Source organism: Poecilia latipinna, unplaced genomic scaffold (assembly GCF_001443285.1).
Source record: "Poecilia latipinna isolate Pla-1442-1.1 unplaced genomic scaffold, P_latipinna-1.0 Scaffold146, whole genome shotgun sequence".
In the NCBI taxonomy this organism is placed as follows: Eukaryota; Metazoa; Chordata; class Actinopteri; order Cyprinodontiformes; family Poeciliidae; genus Poecilia; species Poecilia latipinna.
In genome coordinates, this window is record NW_015112762.1 from 196,985 (window position 1) to 208,167 (window position 11,183).

An 11,183-nucleotide genomic window follows, 5' to 3' on the forward strand; every position below is an offset into this window, starting at 1 on the left:
GTAACTTCCTCTCCCTCACATTGCCATTAAGCTTTATTTGAGTAAGTTACATTGTAAAAAGTTGCTGATATTTTGTTATATTTCTTCTTTTGATATAAACCAGATAGAAGATTGTTTAGTATATATTCTTAAATGATAATATAATACTTTGTTATTATTTTGGCAGTAAATATAACTTTAATGCATTCAACGGTTCCTGTTTCAAGCCCTCTTGTGGCAAGTTAATCAGACATTGTTTCTTTCTTTTTAACAGTTGTTCTCTTTCAGCCATAGAAGACAACTACACAAAACCTTGACTTCTGCAGGTTAAATAAATACAGAAGAAACAATGACTTGTTGACTTGTTGCTTGTCACTGCTGGAGTTTTTTGTAGTCCCATAACCATGGAACCAGTATTTCTTTCCTATTTTTAAAACAAATTCCTATATCTTGCCAAAAAGTTACTTTTAAGTTAGTTTTGTCTTATTTCCAGTGCATTAAGAAATTTACATAACAAATTAGATCAAAAATACTGGATAAGATTTTGTGTTTTTGCAGAAAAGGAGGTTGATGTCTGTTACTGTGGGGGCAGAAGCTGCTAGACTTCAGTCTGTTAAATTAAAACCCTGTTACATATATATAAAATTACATTTCATCTCATCTGAGCGCCCTAATATTTTACTGCAAACTATTTATTATTTCCCTTCCAGTGCACAATAATGCACTACTTTGCGTTGATACAAACAGAAAACACCAATAGATAAATTGTTCATCTCTAAATGTGTTTCTTTGTGAGAACTTAAGTTTTTTTTTTTTTCTCTGCTTTGCACTACTTTACAATTTTTTTACTTCTCTCAATTTGTCGATTTGTTGTTTGCAAGCATTTTCTTTAGAGTTTGCAGGATTTTCCATCTCAATTTAATTCTTTCTGTGTTCTTAAGCCTGCAACAATATGATTAATGTGAACAGCATTATGGACGTTTTGCCAAATATTCTCAACTGAATTCAGGTCTGGACTTTAACTGGGCCATTCTTACACACAGATTTGTCTCTCTGGCTGTATGTTTATCCTCTGTCCAGCTTTGTCCATATTCTCATTAAACTGAGAATATTCTCTGTCTTTGAAGAAGATCCTTCCCATAGCCTGATGCTGACACCACCATGTTTTGCTGTGAACATGTCAGAAGCTTTTATTCTAAGGTTTAAATACACAGAGGTGGATTTTTAACATTTTATTATAAATTCTGTGACTTGTGAACCCAGTTAGTTTTGTTTCCAGGACCCAATGCTGTTCACAGGCTCCATGAGGAAGAACCTGGACCCTTTTAACCAACACTCAGACGAAGAACTGTGGAACACCCTGCAGGAGGTCAGCACCAGCTGCCTGTTTCAAACATGGTTTGATTTAATTGATTAGAATCCAAAGACCAAGTCAACAAAAATCAGAAACCAGCTGCAGTTCTACGAACTCACCTCTATATTCAGAGCGGGGTATTTCCGCACTCTGGTGGCCATAGTGGGAACTACAGCCCTGATAATACTGCATTGTTCACGCTTAATATCCACTTCTACACTTAATGTGGAGCTTAGAGAAAAGCTAACAGTCTTCCTCAGTTATACTCATTGAATCAAATATTATTCTGACATATTTTAACGTACTGTTTGATGTTATATTTGTAATGAAGACAATTTTAAATCATAAAAGAAAGCTGTCATAGAACAGTCAACAACATTACATTTTGCCGTCATTACACATCAGATTATTGATTAATGTTTCATGATTATATTTCAAAAGCAACTCTAAACAGGTGGGGTTTTTAGTCAAAATTTAAAGGAACTCAGTGTTTACCATGGTTGGTAACATTAGCAGACCTAATGTTTATGATTAGTTCTTCAAATTAACTCAACTAATGTTTTTCACTGAACCCAACACTGCTGAGCCCACAAGTGGAGGACATTTAAATCAGCAGCCAATTTATAATGGTCTGATCATTCATGCAAGTTTATCCTGCAAGCAGAACATTATATGTTAAAAGCAGTCTCCAAAAACAAACCCTACAAGACATGTATGTACAATCAGAAAGAGACTACAAAAGTTTAACCTTCATTGGAGATGTGCAAGAAGGACCCTTTGAACACATCAAACCTTTGTCAGACCGAAGTCCATCCATCAAGCCTCTGACGTTGGTAAATGGCTACAAGAAGCATTTCCCTGAAGTTATTTCAATCCAAAGAGTTTGGATATTAGCAACTAGGGTTCAGGGTGTTCTCACATTTCTGTAACTAAAAAACATATTTTTGTTTAGACATTGATTACATTAGACATCAACATGTAACATGTAAGCCACAAGTTTTAGCTAAAGCAGTCATCAGGGTGCCTTTACTGAATGAACTAGCCCAAATCTATCATTAAGGTAATATTTGCACATGCCCAGGGCCACTTCACTCAAAGAAGATCTCTGTGATGAGCAACAACAAAATAAGTGACACATGTTTGGAAAAAATCTGAACATGCTTTTTTGTACATACGTTTTTGTGTCAAAACATATGTACAACTCGAGACTAAAAAGGTTTCTGTAAAAATGGTTATTGATCAGCTGCACCAGATGCTCTAACAAGTGGTTTGTCCTTTCATCCAGAAGTTTTGTAAGGCATCATCTAAGAACCATAGATGTACCAGCGGTTTTTGTTGCGGCAGGAAAAGCTGAGCTCATCCCACAATAAAATGTGAATGGAAAGCTTCAAATGTGTAGAGAGGAGCCTAATTACATCAAATGGATGAAAGATGAGAGCTGTCAACACTTTCCTGGCAGGGTGGGGAGGCAGAAAGTTGTGATGTCTGTGACTTGGGGAAAAGCTGAGAATGTGCAGACAGATTACATTCAGAAAATTTTTAAGTAAGAAACAGGTTTTAGAAAGTTTGTTTCACTCACTTTTCTATTTACATTTCATGATGCATGAGAGGTTGCCTACCATATCAACCAAACAAGTTCCATGTTGCTATGCTAACTGCTATCATTTATCCTTTATGTACCCTGTCTCATATGATTTAATTTAGTCTTTTTAGTATAATTTCTCAACTCTTTGTTGTAAGATTTGTTAAATGCAGCTTGACTCACTTAGGAAAAAGAATGTTGTTTAGTTGAGAAAATACTCAGTCAGGAGTTAACTTGGACCCGGGCCATCCAAAACTAAGTCCTAGCACATAATGTCGATCCAGTTTAGCTTGAAGTGGTACATTTGATTTATACTTACCTTGTAATAGAAGAAGGTTCTTCTAAGTACCAGTGGAAGTAGTAAAAGTATGACCAGTCGTACTTGTTTGAAAATAGTCTAATAGCATGTTGATCCTCTTTGTACATTTGGTGAGTGTCCTGGTCCTCTCCTTGTGGTCTCTTCAGAAGGTTTTCTATTTGGACTGAGATGAACATGGAAGAGGGTTGAAAGTATTTTCCAAGCATCACTCCTAAGCAATCACTTATCATCTAGAGATTCCAGACTGGTTGTATTGGACACTTGATGACCACAAGATGCCTCTCATTGCTGCAGCTATCTAACATATTACCAGCCTCGCCATCCTGTTCGCTGTGCCTGGGAAGATCAATGCATGTCCTAGTCCAGCCTACTAGCTTAAATATTGAGCCTCTTTTTCAAATTGTAGTTATAATCCACAGGGATAGAAAATCAATGGCTACTCTTAGAAATTCATTAGAAAAAAAATCTAAAAAGTAACATTTAGATTAAATTTCAATTAAATTAAAATGCTTTTCAGTTACTTTTCTTTTTTCGGTTATTTTGTTTACAAACAAATATGTCTTAATATGGGACTTTTTTGCCACTTAAAGGAACACTATGTAAGTTAGCTGAGTAAACTCAGGATAAGTAACATAAGACAACACATCGCTAACACTGAAAAGAATCTAACTTCTGTCTCAGAGCTACTAGTATTTACTGTGCATTGAAAACAAGCCTTCCCTCCCAATTGCCCAATTAGAGTCCCTACATATCACAACCCAATTTAACCATCAGTAATTGCTTGATGAAAAGTAATGAAGTACAAAACACTTCACTTAACGCTGGGGTATATAACCTTTATAAAACATATGTTTTTTTTTTGTTTTTTTTTACATATTTGTTATGTTGTGACAATATATAATGAGACAAATAATCTATCAAAAAATAGAGCTCCTCTGCCTTGCCCCTATGTCTCCCTGTCATCTGAACAAATACACTGCTCTGTCTGAAACATCCAGACAGAGCAGTGTCTCTGTCTGGATGACAGAGACACTGCACATAGACAATTACTGTTGTCTATGTGCCGCTAACAACCTCCTGTTTCTCTGAAATGCTACAGCTTAGTTCGCCTGAATATTCACTCCCATGAATACTCCGACTAGTTAGCATGACTACTGATGATGGAGGATAAATAGTTTCCTGTAACAGTAAGTTGGTTTCTCCACAATTAACACATTTAGCAGCGCATACCGGAGGTTGGTGGACAGCACTAAGACACTCCTCCTGGCTATGATTGGTTGTTTTTGACCAGGATTGGTGCATTTCTTCAGACAGCAATAGTAGCACATGGAGGAGGTGGGAGAGATTGATCTTTTCACATATTATCTATGTCATATTATACAGTCACAACATGGTGACAGCTTTAACAAATATGTGAAAACTGTTTTTGTATTTATTTTTTGGCGATAGAGGAATGCTCTCTTGAAAAATGTTTTCTATAAGAAACGTTTATCCTGACTCCTCAATGAATATTTTCTTCCCTATCCAAAGATTACTCTCACTGCTGTTTACATATTCCAACTCTTGCATATAATTCTGTTTGGGGGAAAAAAAAGGCAATTCATTAGCTCAGTGACATTGCTTTGTTACTGAGTACCACTATATAACTTTAGTCTTCTCTTTACCCATTGTTTATCTGACTTCATTATTAGGTTTGGCAAATCCAAAGCTCTCAAAGACTGTAGTGTTTGGTTTCTGTTAGTTAATTAACAAGGTAACTTTAATGAAGTCATTAACAAATTGTTGACCTCGGTACGTAAAAGATGCTTCAGGGGTGAGTTAGTTGTGAGTTAGTCATGATGCTTATTGATTTTTGATGTACAGGGTTATCCACAAAACATTTGGGAGAATAGTTGGCTTGGGTCTAAACTTTCAGTGGTTTAATTGTCCTTTTAAGAGCATTGCACATTGTTGATAAATTGTTCCTTTTTTTCTCCAATAACCATATCACACTCTCATTCACACCAATAAAGCATATTGATCTCATTAGAGAGCGAGTGTGAGCGAGTGTGGCCGACTGGAGTGCGTAATGGGGCAGCATTGATTATGCCTGATAACTCTCGCTCTTTGATGTGGATAATGCAGTCTCTCTCTTCCTGCCTCCATGCTGCCTTTACACTCTAAAACCCCTGGGGCTCAGAGGATATTGGGTTTACTGAGAGCGAGACACAATAAGAGGAGTGCATGTGTTTGTACATGGTGCACAAGCCCAAACGTGACACAAAGAGGTCCTGGAAGAGGAAAGGGAGGACCGCATGCCAAAGACCGGCGTGTGAGAAAACAAGTAGAAGTTCAATGTTAAGCTGAATGTTGGACGTTTTTTCTTAGTAGGAAACAACCAAGAAAGGGTGGTTTTGTTTTAAATACCTTGTTGGGGAATATTTTCTTCCAAAGTAATCTCTCCCTGGAATTAGGGGTATGTAGTTCTCATTAGTTTGCACAAAGATGGATGGAGGATCTGTCAGTTGCTAAAAAGTCCCTAATTGTTGACCATACCACATTTTTAGTTCATGTTTATTTCACCAAGAACAGTGCATTAAAGAATATATTGCCAATTCTTTAAAGTAGTCATTACAGGTAATTGCCATTATGGTAGCCAGACATTTGAAGTTGAATTAAAGCTCCATTAAAAGTGTCAACTTTGCATTAACAGTGTCACTATTTGCCAAATGACACTTCATGACAACAGTCATAAACATTCCTGAAGACTCCTTCATGTTCAAGACAGGAGTTATGTCATGTCAATGACAGTGTCATGTCAGCTTTATGCAGCTCCCCTCAAATAAAGTGTTACCATCCAAAAGACAATGAAAATGGTTAGGTAGAAAAGTTTTTGTTTGGCATAATAAAATGAACCTAACTGCATTCAATTACAACTATAATTGAACACAAGTATAAAGAATTTTACTTCAATCTGTCTAAATTGATGCAATAAACTGGATTATGTGTGGTTACACAGCGTTGTAGTCAAGACCACCGAACCCGAGACCAAGTCAAAACCAGTCTTGGTCTTGTCTCGGTCTTGTCGAGAACGAGACAAGACCAAGACTTTTAGGGTCCAAGATCAAGTAAGACGAAGACTGAGGAAGACCAAGACCAGCACCCCGCACTACATGACACAATAAAATGTGAAATATGATCAAAATTGCTTCTCAGTGATCTGAAAGATCCACATTTTCATAAAAACATGCAGATATTAAATGCTTAGAGTTTAAATAAATTATGATTATCAATTCAAACTATTCAATGTTCTGCTTTGCTTCCATCTCTGTGCCACAATCTGCATAGGTCTGATGTCATCCCTAGCAAGATAACGCCCTGGGTGGTTACTCATATGACCAATGTCAGAAACCACCACTGTCTGCTCATTTGTGAATGTCATAGCACAATATTGAAGACTTTGGTCACAGCATTGTTGCACGTGCGGGACGTCATTTTCACCTCTATGTATGAACGATTGCTCTATGGATCACTTTTGTTAACAAAAATTACTGCAATAAAATGTTGCCTTATCACTGCAGTGGCTATCCCACCCCATGAAAGTAGGACGACACGGGCCGTGGTGGGGGTCCCTTATTTTAATTTCAGAAAGGTGGCAGCCCTAGTGGCAGTGGTAACAACAACATGTCTTATGTAAGTCACATTATTGCTTGGATTTGAATCGTCATGTATGTCCTCAATGTCCAAGACTGAAGCAAGACCAAGACCAAAGGCAGCTGAGACAAGACCTACACAATCAAGGCCGGTCTCAAGACCAAGACCAGTCTCAAGTACCACAACACTATACCGGCCCCCCCCCCAAGGCTCCTGATACTGGTGTCCCCCATGGTTCCCAGTTTTTTTCAGTTTCTGCACTTCCTGTTAAAATTCTCTGCCAATTTCTGCCAACTTGTTACTAATCAGAGAAATGTATTTCTTCAAATCCAAGTTGTCTTGGCCTAGCCTGTCTTTTCCTTCCTTGACTCTGTCAAACTGGCTTTGGTAACAAAATTCTTTTGAAACACAGTCCAACTTTATCACTCATTGATGCCTCTGCTTTTTCTATATTTGCCTTAAGTTTCCATTTTAGGGACACATTTGACATCTCCAGGACATTCCCAGCAATTTTCAGCTGATGAATTTTAAGTTTAGCTTTCTCATACTGGTCATTGAGAAAATAGAGCTGGGGTTTTTGAGCATCATTTTCATTCAAGAGCATCTTGCTTTGTGCTTCTAAGTCTTTGGTCTCGTTATTTTTTTCCTGCTGTTCAGGTGCTCAATTTTTCTTCGAAGGTTTAACACAAGCTTGTGAAGTTCCTTGTTTTCTTGCTTCAGTCTCAAACGCTTCAGTCTCAAACAGGTCTTATGTGGAGCATTTTTTTTTCGTGCCAAACCATAAGCTAGATCAGCAGACAAGCGCTGACTTTCAGTCATTTTCATCACATTTTATGTTTTAGTTGCTGTAAAGTTTCAGATTTGTTTGTTTTGTTCAGCAAATTCAATCTTCTACAATCTCTGTATGTCCTGCCGGTGATTTTGGGTTAGATTTTCCTAACAAAAATCTTACCCCAAGATTTTTGTCAGAAATTTAAGAGTTACAAAAATTACATTTCTGTGTATAGAAAATGTTTTTATTTCTTCAACGTTAGCATATTTTATCACGGTTCTATATTTTCATACACAAAATATCAGAAAGTGCTAATTTATGCCCGTTCTTTTGTTTATACCCGTTCTCTGTTCCTTCCCAGCTCTGCCGGTTATGTGGTGCTGCACTTTGTGATGGTTTTTGCTGTCTGTGGCCATGTGGGCTTTCAGAGAATTCGCTGGAGTCAAATGGTTGACAAGCAGCCAACTGAGCCAAGCCCTACAGAGCTGCAATGACCTCATTCCCTGTCTCTTCGCTCCATCAGCTCCACTCGATGACCCCAGATGAGAGTGAGCTGCAGACTGAAGCCGGCTCCCTCCCTCTGCTGGTGAAATATGAACACTTAGCCAGAAATATGAGTTAAATTTAAGTGTTGACTTCAAATTACTTTTGTGTGAGTGTCTGCATGCGTAGCCGTCTGTCCTTTAGATCTCTTAGTTGGTCTTTTGATGGACTGGTGGTACGTCTCCTCTCACCAGGGTCTTCTGGGATTGGATAAAGACTTCACCATGAGGGGGGTTACAGGGTCTATAACCCAGATCTATGAAGCTGGAGGGTTTTTTGTTGTTTTTGAGTTAAAGTCAGTAATAATCTTGTCTGTTTTATTTACTATTTAATGACCAAAGTTGATCTTAAACACTGCCATGTCAGAGTTGGAAACATATGTAGATATATTATCTTCTTTGCAACACAGATGATGTGTGCTTATTGGAGGAACAAACAGGAACATTATTTAGAAAAGAGAAATGATGAGATGTCTAATGTTCTCCACACCAAATCAAGACATGAATGTCTGAAAAAGATCAGTCAGAATTTTACTGCTTTTTAACACTTGGCACCATCTAATATACTGCCAAATGACACTTGATAAATGCTAGCTAACATTCATTTAGATGAATGGAGACAGTCTAAAACTGTTCTTGCTTGATTTTCAGAAGTTATCAGGTTCTGCATTGTTGTTTGTTTAAATATAGAATGGCAAAATTATTTTATCCATCCTAACGCTTTGAATCAAGGTTGCTTTGGATTGTTTTCATAACAGACATTTTTCCACTTCGGATTTAATGAGAAAAACCTTTAATTTTTTTTTTTTACTAAATTGGCCAGAATACCTCATAACCTCCTTACTTGGTTTCGGTGACCAACTTTTAGTAGGTTTATTTTTATCAATTTATTTTGCTTATTGAAAATTCAGAGCCGATATAAAATGCACTTTTAGTGTATACATAAATTATAAAACTAAAGTGTTCCAGTGATAATTTAGACATCTTTGTATGTCCTGGTATGTTTAGGAAAATGACAGTGAATAACAAAGAAACACATTGGAAAGATATATTATTTTTATTAATCTATTCTTAGCTGTGACATTTCTCAGTGGAGAGAACAGTAGCTTAGCCTAACTTGCAACTTTAATTCTCTTAAAAAAAAAACAGAAAGTATGTACTCTGTCAGCATACTGCATCCAGCTAGCTTAGTTGAGCATACAGTAAGCAGAAAAAAATCACAGGCAAAATTACAGTAATCTTATAAAAGATTACTGTAATAACATGGAAGTGGACTTTTCTGTTAGCTCACTTGAAAGTGAAAGTGTTGAGATTTTCTCCACCAATCAGGGCTCACATTAATGCTAGCCTAACATTAGCACTAACACAGATAGCACATTCAGAACTAAATTCCCATGAGGTTCAAATCTGTTGAAAGGCTTTGTGTCCGTTGGGTAACTCTTCTTTTATTAATGTTTGTAGAAAAGGTAAGTGTTTTAATACATGATCTGACACTTGAATGTCTGTTTTTAATATACAAGACTTAGTTTTTTTTTTGTTTTTTTTTAAACAATTAATTTAAAAGTATTAAGTATTAAAAGTATTTTTCCAGATCAACCCGGCCACTGGTCTAGTCAAAGCAGATTCCAAGGCACACAGGTTAACTGTCCTGAGGGTCAAGACGTTGAGTGAATCCAAAGTGGGTCTGAAAACATTTCATTTCCTACAGTCCCATTCTACTTCAGGTTAAAATTAGTTATTAAAATCAGAAGTTGGTAATAAAGTCTTTACTTTAGGTTTCTGAGAATCCTATGAGCTCCTGATTCTTGGGTTTTATTTTCTAGTTCTATTCAGTTAATCATTAGTAATTTCAGTGACAATCTTCAGTTTTAAAATTTAAGTATTAATCTTTTTCATTGACATTAAACAAACTTTGACTTCTGAGAACCAGGCCCATCATCGTACAGAAATGGTATTTGCTTTCTGTCCATTACTTGGATTATTTACTGTTCAACTATTTCACAAGTGTAGAATTATTTCTATCATCCCTCAAGAAATATTTTGAGATTATTCTGTTTCAACCAACAGCTATTTACACTTTTTTGGCTGAGACTAAATAAAAATAGGTAAAACTGACACATAATGATATATAAAAATATAATAAAAATATTAAAATGCTTAAAGTATAGAAAATGTATCTGCAAAACAAAACCTAGCAAACAAAAATAAGAGGTTTGATGAAATTTGTGTATTTCTAATGCCCATTGTGTTTAGAAATGAAAAGCTGTGAAAATGCAAGGACTGAAAAACATAGGTTTTAATAGAACATTTTAAAAATAAATTTAGTTCAGCAGATTTGTGGACATTAGCTACAAAATAAGAATTATACAGCAGATGAGATGGAAAACATGGATTACAGCCCATGTTCTACAATGCTGGGACTGATTGTGTGGAAAGCTTTGTTTTGACACTTTATTATGTATACAATGTGGAAAAAAAATCAGAAGTGAATGCTTATCAAAAGGAGAAAATTATACCTTCAGAATCAGCTTCAGTAATATTTCATGCTGCAGTCTGTATGACAGAGATCTGCAGAGGAATGAGACTGCCACCTGGTGGACACAAAGCCTTCAACATGACATGCTTAATTAGAAAAATAAAACGCATAAAATCATTATCATAGAAAACCAGCAAATATTAGTTTACAGATTATATAATATTGTACTTTAAAATACAACCCCTGGCAAAAAGTATGGAATCACCAGTCTTGGATGAGCACTCATTCAGACATTTCATGCTGTAAAACAAATTCAGATCAAAAAACACGATATAATAATAAGGTCATTCCATTATTATTGTATCATGTTTTTGATCTGAGTTTGTTTTACAGCATGAAATGTCTGAATGAGTGCTCATCCAAGACTGGTGATTCCATACTTTTTGCCAGGGGTTGTACTTTCTTCCACCATTTTAAACCCCCCCCCCCCCCCCCCCCAAAAAAAAAAAAAAAAAGCCCCCCTTTT